General features: G+C 42.0%; 1 long non-coding RNA gene across 2 annotated transcripts; it reads left to right on the top strand.

Moving 5' to 3' along the window:
* Positions 1 to 511: 511 nt before the first annotated feature.
* LOC102546539 (uncharacterized) lies at positions 512 to 20,119 on the top strand. Of its 2 annotated transcripts, none has more exons than XR_005494105.2 (4): positions 512 to 5,754; positions 6,533 to 6,642; positions 7,973 to 8,179; positions 10,585 to 10,880. It is a non-coding gene; the product is annotated as an uncharacterized LOC102546539 (long non-coding RNA). The 2 variants fall into 2 exon arrangements; XR_005494104.2 differs by lacking the exon at positions 10,585 to 10,880 and adding an exon at positions 19,845 to 20,119 and having other exon boundaries at positions 524 to 5,754.
* Positions 20,120 to 21,703: the final 1,584 nt, after the last annotated feature.

Raw genomic sequence — 21,703 nt, 5'->3', positions numbered from 1 at the left:
GGATAGAATGTTCTATAAATATCCGTTAGGTCCATTTGGCTCATGACTTCTCTTAGTCTGTCGACATCACTGTTTAATTTCTGTTTCCATGATCTGTCCATTGATGAGAGTGGGGTGTTGAAATCTCCCACTATTATTGTGTGAGGTGCAATGTGTGTTTTGAGCTTTAGTAAGGTTTCTTTTACATATGTAGGTGCCCTTGTATTTGGGGCATAGATATTTAGGATTGAGAGTTCATCTTGGTGGATTTTTCCTTTGATGAATATGAAGTTTCCTTCCTTATCTTTTTTGATGACTTTTAGTTGAAAATTGATTTTATTTGATATTAGAATGGCTACTCCAGCTTCCTTCTTCTGACCATTTGCTTGGAAAATTGTTTTCCAGCCTTTCACTCTGAGGTAGTGTCTGTCTTTGTCTCTGAGGTGTGTTTCCTGTAGGCAGCAGAATGCAGGGTCCTCGTTGCGTATCCAGTTTGTTAATCTATGTCTTTTTATTGGGGAGTTGAGGCCATTGATGTTGAGAGATATTAAGGAATAGTGATTATTGCTTCCCGTTATATTCATATTTGGATGTGAGGTTATGTTTGTGTGCTTTCATTCTCTTTGTTTTGTTGCCAAGACGATTAGTTTCTTGCTTCTTCTAGGGTATAGCTTGCGTCCTTATGTTGGGCTTTACCATTTATTATCCTTTGTACTGCTGGATTTGTAGAAAGATATTGTGTAAATTTGGTTTTGTCATGGAATATCTTGGTTTCTCCATCTATGTTAATTGAGAGTTTTGCAGGATACAGTAACCTGGGCTGGCATTTGTGTTCTCTTAGGGTCTGTATGACATCAGTCCAGGATCTTCTGGCCTTCATAGTTTCTGGCGAGAAGTCTGGGGTGATTCTGATAGGTCTGCCTTTATATGTTACTTGACCTTTTTCCCTTACTGCTTTTAATATTCTTTCTTTATTTTGTGCATTTGGTGTTTTGACTATTATGTGACGGGAGGTGTTTCTTTTCTGGTCCAATCTATTTGGAGTTCTGTAGGCTTCTTGTATGCCTATGGGTATTTCTTTTTTTAGGTTAGGGAAGTTTTCTTCTATGATTTTGTTGAAGATATTTACTGGTCCTTTGAGCTGGGAGTCTTCACTTTCTTCTATACCTATTATCCTTAGGTTTGATCTTCTCATTTAGTCCTGGATTTCCTGTATGTTTTGGACCAGTAGCTTTTTCCGCTTTACATTATCTTTGACAGTTGAGTCAATGATTTCTATGGAATCTTCTGCTCCTGAGATTCTCTCTTCCATCTCTTGTATTCTGTTGGTGAAACTTGTATCTACAGCTCCTTGTCTCTTCTTTTGGTTTTCTATATCCAGGGTTGTTTCCATGTGTTCTTTCTTGATTTCTTCTATTTCCATTTTTAATTCCTTCAACTGTTTGATTGTTTTTTCCTGGAATTCTTTCAGGGATTTTTGTCATTCTTTCAGGGATTTTTTCGATTCCTCTCTGTAGGCTTCTACTTGTTTATTAATGTTTTCCTGTGTTTCCCTAAGGGAGTTCTTCACGTCTTTCTTGAAGTCCTCCAGCATCATGATCAAATATGATTTTGAAACTAGATCTTGCGTTTCTGGTGTGTTTGGACATTCCATGTTTGTTTTGGTGGGAGAATTGGGCTCCGATCATGCCACGTAATCTTGGTTTCTGTTGCTTGGGTTCCTGTGCTTTCCTCTCGCCATCAGATTATCTCTAGTGTTACTTTGTTCTGCTATTTCTGACAGTGGCTAGACTGTCCTATAAGCCTGTGTGTCAGGAGTGCTGTAGACCTGTTTTACTGTTTTCTTTCAGCCAGTTATGGGGACAGAGTGTTCTGCTTTCGTGCGTGTAGTTTTTCCTCTGTACAGGTCTTCAACTGTTCCTGTGGGCCTGTGTCTTGAGTTCACTTGCAGCATACAAGTTGGTCTTACCTGTGGTCGCGAGGCTCATGTTCGCTCGCGGGGTGCTGCCCACGGGCTCTCTGCAGTGGCAGCAACCAGGAAGACCTGTGCCGCCCCTTCCGGGAGCTTCAGTGCACCAGGGTTCCAAATGGCCTTTGGTGTTTTCCTCTGGCGTCCGAGATGTATGTACAGAGAGCAGTCTCTTCTGGTTTCCCAGGCTTGTCTGCCTCTCTGAAGGTTTAGCTCTCCCTCCCACGGGATTTGGGTGTAGAGAACTGTTTATCCAGTCTGTTTCCTTCAGGGTCCGGCGGTTTCTCAGGCATGGGTCCTGCCGCTCCTGGGCCCTCCCCCACAGGAGCCCAGAGGCCTTATACAGTTTCCTCTTGGGCCAGGGATGTGGCCAGGGGTGGGCTGTCTTGGTGGTCTCTTCTGCTCTGCAGCCTCAGGAGTGCCACCTGACCAGGCGGTGAGGTCTCTTTCCCCCCGGGGTCTGGGAGCAGAGAGCTGCTGCGGGCCCGCATCTACATTTTCTGTTGTGATGGTTCTTTGGCAGCACTGGAAACTAGGATTCCTTCTCATTTTTCCTTTTACATTTTCTAAGATATCAACATAACCTAGTCACAGGATCTTCAAAACTTGGTTCAACTCTTTACTCTCTGACAGCTACTTCTACTTCCCAAGCCGCCTTCATTTTCTGCCTGTGAAACCATGGCAAGATCCTATTTCCTACTACCACATGCAGACCTGTTATACCATTGTCCATCTAATACCCAGACTATTTCAGTATAACTCCCAGATCACATCATTCTCATACTTAAAATTCTCCATTGGCTCTGCATTTCTCTTGGCCTCCTTGCCAAGTTCTTGGTGATTATCTTGAGTTAGACCTATCTTCCTCTGGTTTCATTGTCTATGGTTCTCTTTGCCTAGGTTTCTATGCCTACCTTCCATAAGGGATGCTAACTGCACTCTTCCTGCAGACCTGTGCTGCTACTTTTGAAAGTGCTTTGCCCATGGTACCTATAGTGACTGGCTCCTTTTTCGATCATTCACATCACAGCTCAGATTTAGCTGGCACGTCAACTTAATGAAAGTTGGTAGGCATCCTATAACTAGGACCCCTCTCTCACCTTCTGCTAAGTATTTTAAATTGGAGATATTTATTTTAATAGGGAAAACTGAAGGAGTCATGTGAGAAAGTGTCCTTTGGCTAATATCTAGTCTTTGCTGATGAATTATTTTCACAGCTTCTTTTAGGATAGCAGTTGCAAAGGAAACATAATTTGTTCTCTGAGAATTACAGCTTATATTTGACCACAAGCACTCATCTATTGCTGGCTTTTACTTAAGCTATTTAAAAGGGGTCAAGCTGTGTACAGCATAGATGGAGAAACAAAAGACGAATGAACTGTGGGCAGCTGCCTGAAGCTTCACATTGACATGTTTCCAGCAGAGAGCGCAGGCGACGCGTGCGCTCTGGGACGGGAAGCCATCAGACTGTGGTACATAATTAGACATGCATTCTCAAGTTTGCCCCTCTGGTTCAATATTTTCAACTTGAACATGTGTCTGGGGTGATAGCACACCGTAGGGAGCATTACATGAAAAGATGCTTCTGAGGAGAAGAGCATGCAAGCTTATTGAAGAAAAGGATTCTAGTGGAAACCTCTTTCCCACCATTTTCCACAGGGTACCATCTGTTTATTTCAGGGACCCTCCCCCCCCGAGCAACATTGATAGTTCCTTCCTGAACATGTTGCTGCTGTAGGACAGAGGGACCATTTATACAGTTTTGTAGTTCTCTAATTCTATGTACTAGAAAAGTAACATTTAAAACCAAAGCCAAATACTTAGCAAGACAAGCAGCCATGAGAGGTCCTGTCCCCACACTCAGTCCCTCCTTTTGGCTCTTAAACTGCATGTTCATAGCTCCTCTTTGTACCTGAGCTTCATTCAAACACCCTATGGAAGTCACTCTACCACCCATTTCTACCTTCAAGATCTAGAGTCCTGCCTTTCTCATACATCTCTGCTGTCTAGCATTTTTATCTGATGCTTTTTTTTTTTTTTTTTGTATTTTCAGTTTCATTCCCTGGGTTGATGTGTAAGGATATTTATCGCTAGGAGGGCATTCCCACTGAAGACTGTGGTACAGGAATAGGCTCTGCCTATTTTGGGTGTGCCCTCAAATGCAGGAGTGGATCTTGCGGGGGCATCACTGATCTCACTGCTGGTCACCACCGGGAAATGCTTACTTCATGGAGGCTATTGTCACAGGGATGCTATTTTTTTCTGTTAAACATACTTTCTGTAGTTTAAATCTTGGAAGAGTTAACTTTGGAAGATGGAGCAATGGCTCAGTGATTAACAGCAATTGTTACACTTTCAGAGGACCCAAGTTCAGTTCTTAGCACCGACTAATCAGGCCTGTAACTTCAACTTTAGGAGTTGACCTGATATACTCTTCTGGCCTCCCCTGACACAGGCAGGCAGACACACACACACACACACACACACACACACACACACACACACACACACACATTATAAAATTAAAAACCTTTTAAAAAGAACTTTTTCCTGAGGACAATAAAACTAGTAACACCAAGAAATTAGCTTAGAAATCTGTGTACCTGTTTATTGTCACATGATACCGGAATCTCTCCTTTTTGACACTTAAATAATTGTATTTCTATAACTTTTCATAGTTTTTTTGGGGATCATAAATGGAAAGTCTAATTAAAGTTGAAGCTAATACTCAGTTTATGGGTTTGATTTAATAAGTATGAAATTAGCTTTAATATTCAGATGGTCTTTTGAGAAAAACACATTTGTTCATTAAATGTGGCGTCCCTAGTTCCCTTCCCTCTGTGGTTGTATAAGATCCAAATGACAGGGTTGATCCGAGAAGTTATTATGTTGTTTTAAAAGTCATCAAATGTTTTCACAACTGTAATCTTATTTAAATACAGTCTCTGTTCTCAGAAAACTTACATTGAAAAAATAAAACTATTAATGCACCTTTCTTGGAGAACTATTAAATAGAGATGTGGATACATTTAAATGGAATAAGAGAGAAAGGTCAGCATAAATGGAATAAATCTCAATGACATTCAGCCTGTCCACACTTCTGGTTGGCTTTGTAATAAGTATATGAGCCTCCATATTATTGGTATTTTATGTCACCTGTTTTCCCTTTGTAAGAATGGCCATGGCTATTCATGGGCTGTCTGAATATGGAACATGTTGTGCCTACTCACCTTCGACTGCATGAGTCATTTAGACAACCAGAGATATACACTCACGGAATGAGATCACTCCCCCAGACACCAAATAATAATGTCTGCCCTTAGGGACAAGCAGAGGAGCGGCTGCACCTGGACTCCTTGTGTTACACCCTGTGTCTCTTTACCTTTGCAGGCTTGCTTGGTTCTCCTCCAAAGAACCACCTATAGTGCTTATAATCTCTTACATTTTCTCTATCAGTTTCTGGACTCCGAGGACGTGTTGCCTCGAGTAGGCACCATACATTTCTTAGGGAAGATTTTGCAGCTGAAAACTAAGAGTTCATTTATGAGATCGGTTTTTAATAGTTTTCTTTCTCTTGCTCAGCCCTAGCCTGGACTTGTTTATTATACTGTGGTCACACAACTCATAATGGCTCCAGGGTTAGAAGGACTACAGAGCTCACTTATGTGATTCTGAGCAGGAATTCTGTGTTACAGAACAAGACATGCTATGTGTTCATTAAAAATCTGAAGAAGCCAGCATCTTAAGTGAAGATTTATTATATGTTTTCAAGATCCTCATTCCGTGATCCTAAGGCTGGACACAGGGTAAACTTGAGATTCTGAGTTTTAATTTTTAAGAATTCTGAGTCAGCGTTGTGAGATGGGGAGAAGAAAGGGAGGTTGAGAACAGCGTAGAGTAGAAATGACCAAAATTTCTTTTATGCATTATGAAGTTGTTAAAGAATAAACAAAATAAATGATTCCAAAAAGACTCCAACTCAGTAGACCTGAGACGAAGTGTGGACATTTGTGTTTCTAGCTAGCATTCTAGAACATTCGGATACCTGCAATCCAGACTCATTCAAAATTTGAGGGTTGAATTGATTCATCATAATTCATATGAACACAAATTATGATTTACTGGGGCAAATTAAATTCATATCTCATGATATTTTAAATGATTGGGTTTATTTCTACTTTTATTTTCCAGCTTTATTGATGTGTAATTGGGAAATATTAAAATTATGTATACTTGAGATATGCTGTGTTGATGAATGTATATGGCACCCAATGATTGTCACAGGGAAGGAAATGAACATTCTCATCACTCCTTTTAGTAACACATCCTGTAACTCTGTAATGAGACACTGACGATCTACTCAGTACACACAGATCTAATCCATAATCTGGTGCAAAGATTAGAGTCCCTATTACGCATGCCCCAAGGTTGGAAATTAATGTTATTCCAAGCATGCAAAGTTTGGTTATGTAGAAATATTATTTGCCTTAATGTGAACTATAGTGCCTAATATTCAGAGGCTTATCTTTCAGAAGACTGCTTTTATGCCATTTACCCATTCTTTCCTATGTGCTGTGGTTTCAGGAGTAGAATGCTATGCCTGTGAACTTTGCTTAGCTTATACCATGTAGCGTGTTACTCGGATTTTGGCCACTGTGACACACACTGGAGATAATCAGCTTAGAAGGAGAAAGGTTAGTTTTAACTCAGATGTGGGGTGGGAGGGGTTGTTCCAGTGAGTTGGGTTCATTGCTCATTGCTCAAAAGCAATGAGGCAGGAAACCATGGCAAGAGCACGTGATGGTGGGAGCTGCTTGTCTCCTGGTTGCTAGGAGGTGAAAAAAGGCAGAGAAGTTTGGGCAGCATTGCCTTCAAAGGCACATTCCCCATCACTCAACTTCCTCAACCAGGTCCTGCCCCTTACAGATCTCACTGCTATCCCACAGAGTTGTTGACTGAGATCCAAGTATTCACATATGGCTCTATGGGAGACATTTCATTTCAAAATTAAGTCACAAGTGTTTCTCTTTGTTCTCTCAACAGGATATGATGCCATATCAGTTATTACTGAGTGGGTTCCATTTCAACAATAAACAACTCTCAATCTCTTGTGAGGGACCAATATTGGTACCTTAATATTCATGGAAACTATAGATTGTATTAGGTTTAGTCTTTTGTGCTACACATTCGATGGGTTTGGCTGGATAAACGATGCCAGGTACCCATCATGACAACCTTATGCCGAGTAGTCCCATGGACCCCAAAGTCCCCTGTGTACTATTTACTCTTCACTTTCTATATTTCACATGGAAATTACCAGTTTTTAATGTCTTCCCATTTCTAGACGGCAACCCATCACACAGTAATTGCTCTTTTCACGTGACAGCATACATCCAAGTTCCCCACCTGTGTGTTCATTCACTTGGTTCTGCAGGGACTCCTGCAGTTGTCTGCATATCTCACTTTTTTCATAATTCACCCATCGAAGACTATTAAGGTTGCTTCCAATTTTTAATAACAGAAGTCCCAACTTGTGTGAGTGTATATTTTCAACTGTAGGTCATATAGTGTATCAGTTACTTTTTTTGTTGTTGATGAGAAAAAGCACCCAGACCAAGAGCAGCTTAAGGAAGAAAGGACATACTTTGGCTTCAGAGGGTCAGAGTTCACAGTGGCAGGGAAGTCATGGTAGTAAGAAACTGAAGCATAGAGCTGGGAGAGCACCTTTACCCACAAATGCAAGAGAGGGAAACTTGGAAGCAGGTCAAGCTATAAACTCAAAAGTCTCACCCCTACCCTGTGATCTGCCTCCATCAACAAGACCACACCTCCTAATATCCAAATACCTGAGCCTATTAGGGATACTATCGTTCAAACCACCACAAATGGTGAGAGGGAAATCTCTGAGAACAAAATATGATGTTAATTTTTTAAACCTAAGCAACATGGTCATTCTGTGTTGATTTGGGGATATTGTTCTATGTTATTCCAACAGGAAGACTCCAGTTCATAAATACCTTTTAGATTATTGCAGGGTTATAAGATCAGCAAAAGAGAAGGATGGAGGAAGAAGTCTATGTGTTTTGCATCAGCAATTCAGGACTGTCATCTGGAAATGACCCCACTCATGCTCACTGGTAGCATGCCCTGTCTCCACAACAGGGAGCCAAGAAGTTCAGCTTTTTAATTATCCAGAAGAAATGGACAAATGGATACCAGCCATTAGCTCTAGTAAGTAGTACATTCTGCTTACAGGTTCATTGAATATTTGGTATGACCTTCTCGTCAGTAGAAACAATGCTTACACAACCTGAAGATTCCATGTAGTCATGACACCATTCTCTACATCCCAGAGGCTAGGATGGGGTCGTTTGTACCTTAGACCCAAAGTGCATTTGGAGTTGCAGGCTCTTACTAAGTGAACTTCCTGGCTAGGGATCCCACTGGGCCCTTGCCTTTATCTTCTGTGGGGTTCTTGTTTTTCTTATTCTCCTTTGGATGATACAGTGAGAAGAAATTAGACAACAGATACTGTTGTCCTCTGAGCAGGCTTGTTAGTTCATGCCTTCTAGATTCATCACTCCTACTTCTGAGTCAGTCTAGTTTCTTTATAACGTCTGGTAAAGATGTACCAGTGTCAGTACCCATGGTGCTTTCACAGATGTTCTTACTAGGTTTGCAATGCAGCTCTGTTCCCTCGCTCCCATCCTCTTCTCCCTTAGATGCTTAGATTAACTGTGAAACTCTGGGTCTAGCAGACTTCAGTGGAAGAACCATTTATTTAGTCTAATTTTTGCATAGCCATATTTTTCTGGCACAGATTTCTGAATGCCTTCCAAATGTATGCAATGATTTCTAACTATGAATGAAGCAGATCATTTCCATTTTCCTGCAGTGTACAATTTTAAGTAGCTCTTGCTACTCATGGCGTTTCATACCTTTACTCTCTTCCTAAAGTGTGAGAAGCACCTGCTGCTGTCATCTCACAGCTGTGAGCTCCTTTCCGTTTTTTAGTGTTTTACAAAAACTTTTCTCTGTGTGTGTGTGTGTGTGTGTGTGTGTGCGCACACACACACACACACATAAGCGTGTACATGAGCATGTTCACACATGCATGAAAATGCCTGTGAAGGCCAGCAAGAGCTGATGGATCCCTTGGATCTGGAGTTGCAGGCAGTGTGAGCCACTTGGCTGCTAGGAATGAGACTCAAGTCCTCTGCAAGGGCAAAAAGTGTTCTTAATGTCTGAGCTGTCTATCCAGGCTCCTTCCGTTTTCTGTCAGCTTTCAATATAGCTAACTTCTTTTATTTTATCTTTCCTATAATGCTTAGTGTCATGGTTTGAATCATGTCTTCCCTTCAAAATACATTGAAATCTTAACCACTGGTAGGTTAGAATATGACCTTATTTAGAAAAAGAACTTTATAGTTCTTTAATTGAACTATAGTTTATTTACTTTATAAACTTTATAAACTTTATAGTTTGTTTAATTGAAAATGAAGTCATTAGGATGGGCTCTAACTTAATATGTCTGTTGCCTTTTAGAAAGAGTAAATTCATACATGGAACAGACAATACAGAACTCATGAGAATGTCAATGTGAAGGTGAATATAGAGATAGAGATGTGTGTGACAAACCAAAGATCATCCAAGATAGCCAGTGGACCACTGAGGGCAGCAGAAAATCCAGGATCAGGCCCTCTGACTGCCCTGAGGGGCAGCCAATTTCCATATTCTCTCACTAGCCGTGTATGGTGGTTTGAATATGCTTGGCCCAGGAAGTAGCACTATTTATAGGTGTGGCCTTGCTGGAGTAGGTGTGGCCTTGCTGGAGTAGGTGTGGCCTTGCTGGAGTAGGTGTGGCCTTGCTGGAGTAGGTGTGGCCTTGCTGGAGTAGGTGTGGCCTTGCTGGAGTAGGTGTGGCCTTGCTGGAGTAGGTGTGGCCTTGCTGGAGTAGGTGTGGCCTTGCTGGAGTAGGTGTGGCCTTGTTGGAGGAAGTGTGTCATTGTGGAGGTGGGCTTTGAAAGCTTCCACCTAGCTGCTCAAGGATGCCAGTCTTTTCCTGTTTGCCTTTCGAACAAGAGGTAGAACTCTCAGCTCCTTCTCCAGCATTATACCTTCCTGGATGCTGCCATGCTTCCTGCTATGATGATAATGGACTGAACCTGTGAACCTGTAAGGCAGCCCCAATTAAATGTTGCCCTTATAAGAGTTACCTTAGTTGTGGTGTCTGTTCACAGCAGTAAAACCCTAACTATGACAACACAAGACAATAAAGTACTGTGATGAGGTTTCCTGCTGTGTGGTCATTAGTATGAAAACCCTAAGGAATGTGTTTACTTTGTCAAGTGAGGCCAATGACAGGTAAAACTATTGTTCTGACTCTCAACATGACATACTACTGATTTATCAAATGATCACAGAGATGTTACTTGATTTGTTACTGTAACAAAATATTGGATAGAAAGCACCTTAGGAAGTGTTTACTCTGGCTCATATTTCAGGGGATACAGTGCATCATGATAATGGGTAGCCCCTTGGCAGTGGAAGCCTCTAGCATCCACTTATAGTGCATTTGCAATCAAGAAACAGAGAGGAATACTGACTGGCTTTCTCCTTTTCTCCATTCTCTTCAGTCCAGAACCTCAGCCTGTGGGTGGAGCCATCCATGCAGTGCCTTATTCTTCCCTCCTCTGTTAAGCCTCTCTGAAAGGACCTTCACAAACACACCCAGAAGTATGCCTGTCAATGCTTTGGGTATTTATTAATCCAACCAAGTTGAAACTTGAAGGTATCCATCTCCCAAAGCAAGCAATTTCATCAACTATATCACCACTGTGTAATGTGAGGAACCAACACCAGTGTCTGCCTCACTTATAAGTCTGCCGTATGCTGCTAATAAAATCAAACCCTTAATCCCATTGGCTCAGAGAGTTGTGGCTTGGTTCTCTTTCATGTTCCAAATTCAATGCTGGCTGGCTAGGAGGCATGCCCACTGCTGCCGCCTTCCCTTGGGGACAGAGACTGGCTAGGAGGCTCTGTGCTCACTGCTGCTGTCCTCCCTTGGGGACAAAGGCTGGCATAGAAAGTTCATTTTAGCATTCATTTCCCGACTTAACACGGAAGTCAGGAGATAGAAGAGAACACTTGGTCTCCCACTGACAGTTAAAGCACTTTATCCATTTGTAATATATTGGCCAGAACTAATTACATGCCATCAACAATCCACAAAGGGAACAGGGAAGTTTAGTTTTAAGTGCCCAGAGTGTCTGAATCAGCCCTGGCTGTCATTACAAACACCACACACTTGTTTGTTGGAAAAAAAACATTTATTTCTTGTAATTCTAGAGGCTAGAAAGTCAAAGATTAAGGTGACAATATGATCAAGTCTTGGTTAGGTCCAGATTCCTGCCTTGAAATTGGTCATGTTCTTACTGTGTCCTTATTGGAGGTGTTCTCTCTCTATAAGACACTCATCCTCTCCATAAGGCTCACATTTTCATGACCTAAAATCTCCTAAAGACTCATCCTTAGCATCATGCTGGGAGTCACTGTGCAACTTAACTTTAGAGGTTCACAAAGATTCAGACCACAGACGAGGCTTAGGAGAGCAAGAGATCAGCATAAAGCTGACAACTGTCATCCCAATAACCTCCTAGGTTTTGTCTAGAAACTACTAATGCTTCCATTCATTGATTAATTCAGTGCTTATTAAATGAATTATATACACCCATCAGTATGACATAGGTGCTGGGATGAATGATGAATCAAAATGAACTCCTCTGTAGTAGACAGATGAGGCAAAAGTCCTGAAATAATGTACTATAGCTATTATAAACCTCTGAGATGGGGATACACGGATCTGGGGTGGTTATAAAAGATTTGACTTGATTAGCAATTAAGAAAAAACCCCAAGGATCCTTGAAGTAAGGCTACTTTCCATGTTAGAGGGAATGGCAAGTGAAGAAGGTTAGGGGTAGTGTCACCCAAGGGGGTAGAAGAGTAGATAAACAGCATATCCTACAAGGACACTGAGACCATATGAACATTGTCTTTCTTAATCTCAATATAACATGGAATGAGTTACACTGGATTCCATGTCCGCAGCTGAAATTGCTGGCTGTTGACAGTGGTCAGTCAGTCCTTCCTGAACACAGACCTGAAGCTTTCTTGTATGTCTACCATGCTTTAGTGTCATGTGGTAGGACCAACATGGGGAATTAAGCTGTTGAGTCCAACTGGTGATTTGTTCCCATAACTGGGTATGTGGGTCTGAGACCTAAGGCTTCAAGGTCAGATGTGGAGAATAGTGCAGAGTCCAGCCCAGACTTTGAATAATAGGATACAAAGAGTGAGACATATGCATGACATTTTCCACCAGAATAGTATTTTTGGCAAGTGAGTTTTTTTTCTTTTTCGCCTCCAGGGTTTTTTCTTCCTTCCTATTTTTGATGTCTGCCCTTTGATCAAAAATAGAGTAAACTCTCATACAAGAGCATTTGATTTCCCCTTCAAATCTGACTATTCATAACCCATTTAAAATTGATTTATAGTCTTACAGGCTACGAATTAATTCAAGGCAGAAGCCAGGAGAAGGTCATCTTCCTCACGATTTCTGCAGTTTGCCAGTTTCCTCTGACTGGTTTAAAGGGACAGGCTCAGTTTGATGACCCTGTAGCAAGATGGCTGTGGTGGACTGAATGATATATGTCTGTCTATATCATGTACTTGAGCACCTGGTCCTCAGTTGGTAGTAGTGTTTGGCAAAACGATGAGACCTTCAGGAGGCACAGTCTTGATGGAGGAAGCATTCACCGGAGGTGAGCTTTGAGAGTTTATGGCCTCACCTCACTTACTGCTTGCTCTCTCTGCTTCCTGTGTGTGGATGAAAGAGATGATCAGCCAATCTCTTGACCTGAGAGCCAGCTGCCAGGCATTCCTTACACTACAGACTCCCCCTGCGGAACTGCAACCCCAAATGAATCCTGCTGTAAGTTGCTTTTGGTCATGGATTTTGTCACAGCCCAGACAAGTAACCCAATGACCTTCTTTCTTGTAATTTGGATCATCCCTATTAGAAGACACCAAGGCCACTGAGGCAACAAGCTCCCTGCCCATTACTTCACTACTAATTGGTTAGAGAGCCACAGTTGAGAGCCAGATTTCCTGAGACCCCATCTGGGAAGCTGTGTTATAAGAATGGTTCCTTCTCCCGTGTGAGGAGGTAGGAAGTCCCTCCATTGCACCCCCCCTCCGGGTGGTTCAACTTGCTATGAGATACTTAGTCCTGGTTTGTTCTCCCTCTGGATCTCCAACCAGCCTGCCTCTCTTGCTCTTCTTAATGTGTTTTTTAAACAGTGGTGAGCTCTGGGGACCAGACTGTTTTTCCTTTGTTAATCTCTTGGCTTCAAAAGTCCTTATGCTGTATTTTAGACTGCTTTGAGGAGCGTGGATTCCTTCAGGGACTATTCTGAAGTCATGTCACGCCTTGTAATTATCTTGTCTCCTTTTCTTATGCATCTTTTCGTCTTCCTAAATAATTAAGCATTTTGGATTAATGACTTTTGTCTCCCAGGTAAGAGAGGTTTTGCCTTTTGTCCTAGAAATATTTATATTATGTCTAATAGGGACAGAGTTTTTTTAATTCCCATTCTACTGTTGAGAGAATTATTAATTTAGTGTACATACTTTTAATATCCCAAGCTATGCTTGAGAATGAAATCACAAGACCATTCCACTTTCCACAGTTGCTTTCCTAGCGAAGAGAGAGATTAGCCCTAAGCACAGACGCTAGGTGAAAGCTCAGCACGCATCTTGAGTCCACCATTTACTAGTATAGACTTAGGTTAAGTTACTTACTTTTTTTATGCCTCAGTCTTCTCCTTTGTGAAATGGGTATGGTAATAACAAAACCATACCAAAGCCTCCCCTTGGGATTTATGAGATAAGTGATATAAAGACTTTAACACAGGTCTTGTAAGAAGATGAGCTATTTATTGAGTGTGTACCCCAGGCTGGGTGTGACCTCTTCTTAGCACATAGCCTTTGCTGATGAGGACAAATGCTGCAGAGTCTGTCTGATTGCCCCTTGGCATGGGCTCTTAGTTACAGTCACAGAGCTGTGAGCTGGGTTCTCTGAGGGGTTCTCTGAGGTGTGAATGAGGCTTTGTGTCCTTAACCCTGGATTCCCTGGGCAGCTGGATTCTTTCACAGTGAGTTTTTCATGCAAACGCCCTCAGGATCATTTGTCAGCTCTCCTGAAAAATTGTCTTAGCGGCTCAGACTACCCTGTGTTTTATGTCGCAAATAGTTTTATTTTGATGGTAAGCTATCTGATAATTTTCATATCAAGTTATTAAGTGCAATGAGGCACATGTGTGGGATACTCACATGCCCCCCCACACATACACACACGCGCGGGCGCGCACACACACACACACACACACACACACACACACACACACACACACACACTTCAAAAGAGTCACATTGTATCAGCCACACTTTATGGATGAGAAATTTAGACCACATGCATGGAGCTGGGGACTAGAAGAGCCAGCATCCAAACCTAGGTATATATTTAGTAATTGCAATTTCAGTAAATGGGAATCTGAGATTGCTGATCTGAAAGGTTTGAAGGCAATGAGGATTCCTAGTGTTTGAATGCCAGACACATTGAAATTATTATCTTGCATGGCCATATGAAATGAAATATTTATGATGGTATCTTGAAAGGACATGGAGCCCACTCCCCACCCCAAATGTCCTACTCATTTTGTAGCATGGACGCCCTTGGAATACTGACTGGTGGGCTGGAAGCTTCTGGCTAATTTCTAGATTTCGATGAAAGGGAATACAAACCCAGAGTTTCGTAATTCCTATCGTTCTTACCCCTAGTTCTGTACTGAGTGAGTGCAGTCATGTACCACTTGGTGAAGAACTGAATATATGACTTCCCATCAGGTTCTGTCTACTGATGTTGTCACAGCCATCCTACCTTGTTTAAATCCATGGCGTGATGTTTTCACAATGATGAACTTACCATATGGTGCGTTTCTTAGAAGGTACCTCTGTAGTTACGCAGCATGCTACGGTACGTAATTAACTGATGTTTGTAGGATTTAAGGCGAGATTACATATGACCTGGAGGAGGACCAGGGTGCTCAGGGATGAGAACAGGGAAATAAGTCATAACGCCCTGGGTGCAGCTTTTGTGAAAGGATGCTAGGTGTTTACATTCATTTAAGGTCGACTTGTGTTCACTTAGTGTGTCCTACGCTGTTGTATTGGACCTTCAGTTGGAGAAGCAGGGCATGGGTGATTTCTAAAGAAACAGGCCTTGCCTGGCTCGCCACCTCTGCTCATTCCACTTGCATCTTTTTAGTAAGGCCTTCCCCTTGTACGGATGTCGGGAAGCTACTTGATACCTTTGACTTTATGTGCATTAAGAACCAGCCATGTAATTTCACATTACAGTTTTTAATCTTTAAAAAAATCATACTCTGCTGATTTCATTTTATTGTTTTGGAACTTGCACTGGGCCCACAGACTGGAGGAGAGCCAGTGTTCAAACCTAAGCATTAATTTAGTCATTGCAGTTTTTAATGTAGGCAAGTGCTTTTAGGCTCTGCCAAATCCATCAAAGGGATTGCAGATGTGAGCTTCTCGCAGCAGTGGCTGAGGAGCACATGCACTCCTGGAGGTGTCTGAGTACCCGGGGTATTGTGACAGGGCTCCTCCGTACCCTCTTCCGGATCTGGTGAGACCAGTGGGGTCTTCCAGCTAAGGTCCTCACTTTAGCTGCTTTGTGGCAGTCTACACAGTGGTTGGCCAGCTGTGCAGCAAGGAAATGGGGGTCTCTAGGAACTCTGTCAGTGACAGGATACTGTCCTTTACAAAGTCCCATCTCGCTGAAGCAAACCAGAATTTCTCTCTCCACATTTTACTGAAAACTGGCCAGTGTGTTGGGGTTTTTAGAATCTATCAAGCTGATGTCTCTGATTTGCTCTGTCTTCTTCTCAAGGAAGAAATGGCCAGGTTTAACATTTATTGTAAAGATTAAACAAAATGGACATCTACATCGCATGGAGACACTTTGTGACAGCTAGTTGAGAATTTTCTTTGCACCCAGGAGGCTTTACATTGATATCTGGAGTCAAGACTAGAGAAACATGACTTCAGAGTTAATATAAACATGATAGATTGTGTCCCATAATTTCTCAATGGGATACTTGAGTTGTTTCTTCTTCCATTAGTGAAGTCTGTCGAGTTTCTCATTGCATGCTAGAGATAATGAATTTGTGGATTGTTCATGGGTTTTAGAATTGCTGGCCACTCCGAATTGTTTCTACTGTATTTAATTTTCTTAGTTTTTCCATGTTCATTATCATATCTTGTAGTGGTTTGGGGGAAATATTAGATTGTGAGTTTTCGAGAGTCAGGGTTCCCTTCTGTTAGTGAAAACTACTGTCTGAATTCCATGAGGAGTTAGAATAATATAGCTCGTGTGGTCTCTGTAGGTCCCCTTTGTTTGCCCCAAAGAAACACATCTTACAAGGAGGAAGCTGGGTGTATGTGGAGGTAAGCTATTTCTTACAGGCTTGTTCTACTCAGCTTGGTTTTGACTTTTGAAAATGTCTAAGCTACTGGTTAGAGTCTGGTAGCCTCAGCAGATGGTAAGGGATGCTGGAAGAGACTGCAATCAATGTCCCAAAGTATTGAGTGCAGGACCCAGCTTTTAAGGAAGTTATCACAAGGGTTTAAAGGCATGGGAGCTAAGCAGACAGACTGAAGTTATGGTAGTGTTACAAAGTCAGTTGAAAACAAAAGTTTTGATTGGAGGTGAGGGTGTGGTGGGGATTCATAGCAAGATGTTTATGGCCAGCTGTGTGATAGCTTGGAGTTCATATGTATACCTGTGTGCACATACATGTCCATGTGTACATTTGGCAGAGGAAAGTAAAGATGAAGGAGGAGATGAGTAGTGATACAATCATGATTTATGCTTGGATTGAATAAGAGATCATTAAGCAGGGTAAAGCTGCATTGTCTCTACACTGATAGTTCAAACCCAATCAGAGGAACCAGACATCCAATAGCAGGAAGAGATTGCTCCATAGGCTTTATCGACGTCAATGCTTTAAATAGGAAAGTAGAAAATGTCTTTTTTTCTTAACACTGGTGGTGAGTCGAACACATTTAAAGTTTTGCATCTTCCTTAGGGTTGTATGCGATTGTCTCGAAACCCCAGCTGTTTGTGGTAAGGCCGTGAGTGCCCTTTCTGCCACAGCCTCCATTAAATCTAGAACCAGGAAAGGGAGTTGCATAGTGACAGAGAAAGGGCCAGTGAAGGCTGGGACTGACAGATGGGGAGCAGAAGGGAGGGGAAGGCACTGCGAAATGAAAAGGAAGCTATAAAATTAATTTGCCCTTCCTTTATGAATGAGACATTAGCAGTTGCTTTTGGGCCAATTACGTTGGCCATCACATTTTAATAGTGGCAGTTACAGCCAGTTTAATTAGTAAGTTTTTGTGAGTAATTTAACATTTCACTGAACGAGAAACCATTCTGAGGGGAAAGAGGGGTCCTCTAAATAATAGTCACATCTCTGCAAAAGCCAATCATTTAATAAGAAGAAATCTAACAACAGAAAATGGTTGCTCCATATTTTTTAAGTGACAGTTTAATTAGGTATTTAAAGTGGGAAAAATAGAAACAGTGTTTACCATCAGGACTGGTGACAAATCAGCCAGGCTTACATTTTGGCTTTTTTTTTTCTTTCTTGCTCACTAGTACTTCTGTTCCAATTTGCTATTGAACCTGATTTATTTTCCCTTCTTTTCTCATAGTAGTGTTAGGAACAAGCAAAAGAAACTTGTCCTAAGTACTGCCATTTTGTTTTCAGATGCCATTTTATCACAGTAGAGACAAAGTTCAAGGTCCCAGGCCTTAGGGGAGCTGGGAATTTCCCAATAGCTGAACAGCTTCTGTTGTAAGGAGACAGTTGACTGAGTCCAGCCTTCTCAGAGACAGCTTGTAAGAAGACAGTTGTCTAAGTCTAGCCATCCCAGGGACAAGTTCTCCATCTTGTTGGCAGGGTCAAACTAAGTTCATGTTCCCAGGCTGAGGAACCAATTCCTATCCTAATTGGTAGGAACTCTCTTGCTCAATTCCTTATGTCAAAATATGATTGGACAATGCTACAGCCCACCGTGTTTCCCCTCACTTTATGGTTTCTTCCTTTAACTACGCTGTACAACTTGCCCTTCAGAGTTGCAGGTCAGCCCCTGAGGATTATGTTCTATGGTCCTGATCCATCAGAAGTGGTTGATTGTAATAGATTTTTGTCAGCTGCATTGACCTGTTGTTTAAGTGATGTTGGATCTAAGCGGACTCCATAACAGTAGTTTGCTGCCACTGTCCTCATTCCCATTTCCATGAATACTATTTTGCTCGAGGCTCTTACTAAGAGCCTTTAGGGGTGCAGATAAAAGCAGCACAGCCACCCACTCTCACCCTCAGCAGCCCAAGAGGATCCCCAAGCAGGTCAGTATCCACTTAGGACAAACTAGGATTTGTGGCTTCAGTGAAGCAAAGAATTTCAGGACAATCCGTTTATGAGACAGAGTTAGAGAATTATTAAAGATATTTGAATATAGGATGAAGCTTGTGGACTAGTAGAAAAGGGTCCCTAAATACGTACTAAGACTATGGGTGTGGGCTTCTCAGATCACTGGTTTTACAATTATCATATATATCCTGAGGGGCACCTGAGAGGATTATAATTGAAGAGATAAAAATTTAACTCACAGTGATACTTGAAGGTAAGGCAGCTTTACTAAAAACAGTTTTGAGATATTTTTAGGCATTGTCTGAGGAAATGAATGAGGCCCTACCCAAAGGTCATATGTATTCTGACCTTCAGCCTGGGTCATCGCTGCTTGAATATGAACTATCTATATGTGAAAGGAATATTAAAGAAGTGAAATGCAGAACTTGGGATGATAAGTGGTCTCTGTCCTCCTAAAGTTGAGGTGCATCAGATTCAAATAATATGAGGTTCTGTAATATAAAGAGAGCTGTTTGCAGTATGCAGAAAAGAAAACATAGCTCTTGCTAAGAATTACATTAAAATTCAGCAGTAATACAAATATTCATAATCAGCATGGTCCCATATAAGGGCATAGTACTCATCCATAGTTTCCTAGCAGCCTTGTCTTCAACCCTTATTTTCTAACCACCTCCCCCATCTCTTTCCCAGGGTCCTGGAGGCTAAACTTGAGACTAAAATATTAGCAGATTTGTTTCTTCTAGAAACTTCTGCCTAGACTTGTCCCCCCAACACAGTGGTGCCATGCTTAGCATCAAGGAGTGGTGCTATTTGATAAGGATTATGAAATGTGGCCTTGTTGGAGGGAGTGTGTTACTGGGAGTGGGTTTTGAGATTTCAAAAGCTCAAGCCAGATCCAGCTGCCCTGTCTCTTCTGTTACCTGTGGATTCAGATGTAGAACTCTTAGCTACTTTTCCAGCACCATGTCTGGCTACATGCTCCCTACCATGATGATAGTGGACTAAACCTCTGAAACTGTAAGCCAGCCCCAATTAAATACTTGGTTTTATAAGGATTGCCTTGGTCATGGTGTCTTCGCAGCAATAGAACACTGACTAGGACATAGCACCCTCCCTCTGTGTCTACTTTTACCTCAGAACATGAGAGAGAGAGAGAGAGAGAGAGAGAGAGAGAGAGAGAGAGAGAGAGAGAGAGAGAGAGAGAGCATGTAGCTGCACTGCCAAAGTATAATGCAAATGTCATCTCTGCTGGGATGTCTCGAGCTACATATTTTAGGTCATTGAGCACTCACATTGATTGTCTTTTGTCATGTTCTTCAACACAGGAAGTATCTTCTAGCCATTTGAATATGACTGATACAGATCCAGAGTTTGTACCTCGATGGAATCCAGCCTCGTCCAGATACCTCCTAGCCACAGTGAGAGGATTGTTTGGATAACGCAAGCTCTGTATGTGGTGCTGCACAGTGAGCGCCATCATGTTCTTGTCACTGACATTTTGAACTGACCAGAAGTCCATCCCTCTCCTCATTCTATCTGCTTCATTCTCTGTACCATTTCCCCCTCTCTGTGTAATAAATAATTTTATACACTTCCCTCATCACTGTATAATAGAAAATATATTTTATGTGTTTTTTTTTTAAGTCAGAGAAAAAATGATTTTGAAAACCTTTTAGGGATGTGGCCTGATCCCTTTGCCATATACTAAGGAAGATAATAACACTGAATTTTGATAATTTTCCAACTTTTATATATTCTAGACATGCCAGAATCTCAACAGAGACCCCAAACACATCCCTACTCTGGGACTGCGAATATTCAGACTGGAGTCTGCCTTCCCTTGCATTGCTGTAGTTTTGATACACAAGGCCTGGGGACTGATCCAGACCCATTATAATCCTGTGCTCCTGGGGAGGAGAGGTGAACCAGGGGACTCCTAATCAGAGGGAGACTTAAACTGTCTCCTTCAGACTTCTGCTCATGGCAGTTGAGTTTGACAGTAGTTGCTCTTGGACTTGTCATCCCATTCCCTCAATGACTTTCATTGTCATCGGAAGGTTTTATGGGCACTTTCTTAGAGGTATATAAAGCACTAGATATTTACAGCATGCATCTGTTGAGAGCCATCTGTTGGATCTGCTTATCACTCACAGGTTGACATGTTGGTTTTCTCCCACCCTCAATCATTTACATTCCCAAACTTATCAGCCCAAATTAAAGGAAAAGGAGTGGGACTTTACCTCATTTTCTTTTCTGTTTGAAAGTCAGGCTTTCTCCTTCAGCCAGTTTCCAAGGCTACTTAACTTTCCTCTCTTCTTCTTTATAAAGTTGTCCAGTCATTCACTTAGGTGTTTACAGATAACATTTATAAAGGAGTTTAGTGCCTACAAAGTGGCAGTTGTTTTTATTTTTATTTTTTCCCCCTTGGATTTTTTTATCTTTATTAACTTGAGTATTTCTTATTTACATTTTGATTGTTACTGCCCTTCCTGGTTTCAGGGCCAACATCCCCCTAACCCCTCCCCCTCCCCTTCTATATCCCCATCCTCCCCCCATTAACACCCTCCCCCCAACAATCATGTTCACTAGGTGTTCAATCTTGGCAGGACCAAGGGCTTCCCATTCCACTGGTGCTCTTACTAGGCTATTCATTGCTACCTATGAGTTTGGAGCCCAGGGTTAGTCCATGTATAGTTTTTGGGTAGTGGCTTAGTCCCTGGAAGCTCTGGTTGCTTGGCATTGTTGTACATATGGGGTCTCGAGCCCCTTCAAGCTCTTTCAGTCCTTTCTCTGATTCCTTCAACGGGGGTCCTGTTCTCAGTTCAGTGGTTTGCTGCTGGCATTCGCCCCTGTATTTGCTGTAATCTGGGTGTGTCTCTCAGGAGAGATCTACATCCGGTTCCTGTTGGCCTGCACTTCTTGGCTTCATCAATCTTACCTAGTTTGGTGGCTGTATATGGATGGGCCACATGTGGGGCAGGCTCTGAATGGGTGTTCCTTCTGCCTCTGTTCTAAACTTTGCCTCCCTATTCCCTGCCAAGGGTATTCTTTTTCCCCTTTTAAAGAAGGAGTGAAGCATTCACATTTTGGTCATCCTTCTTGAGTTTCATGTCTTCTGTGCATCTAGGGTAATTCAAGCATTTGGGCTAATATCCACTGATCAATGACTGCATACCATGTGTGT

The sequence above is a fragment of the Rattus norvegicus genome, chromosome 15 (genome assembly GCF_036323735.1).
Source record: "Rattus norvegicus strain BN/NHsdMcwi chromosome 15, GRCr8, whole genome shotgun sequence".
In the NCBI taxonomy this organism is placed as follows: Eukaryota; Metazoa; Chordata; class Mammalia; order Rodentia; family Muridae; genus Rattus; species Rattus norvegicus.
The sequence above is the reverse complement of the archived record's forward strand: the minus strand, read 5'-3'. Positions and strand labels throughout refer to the sequence as shown.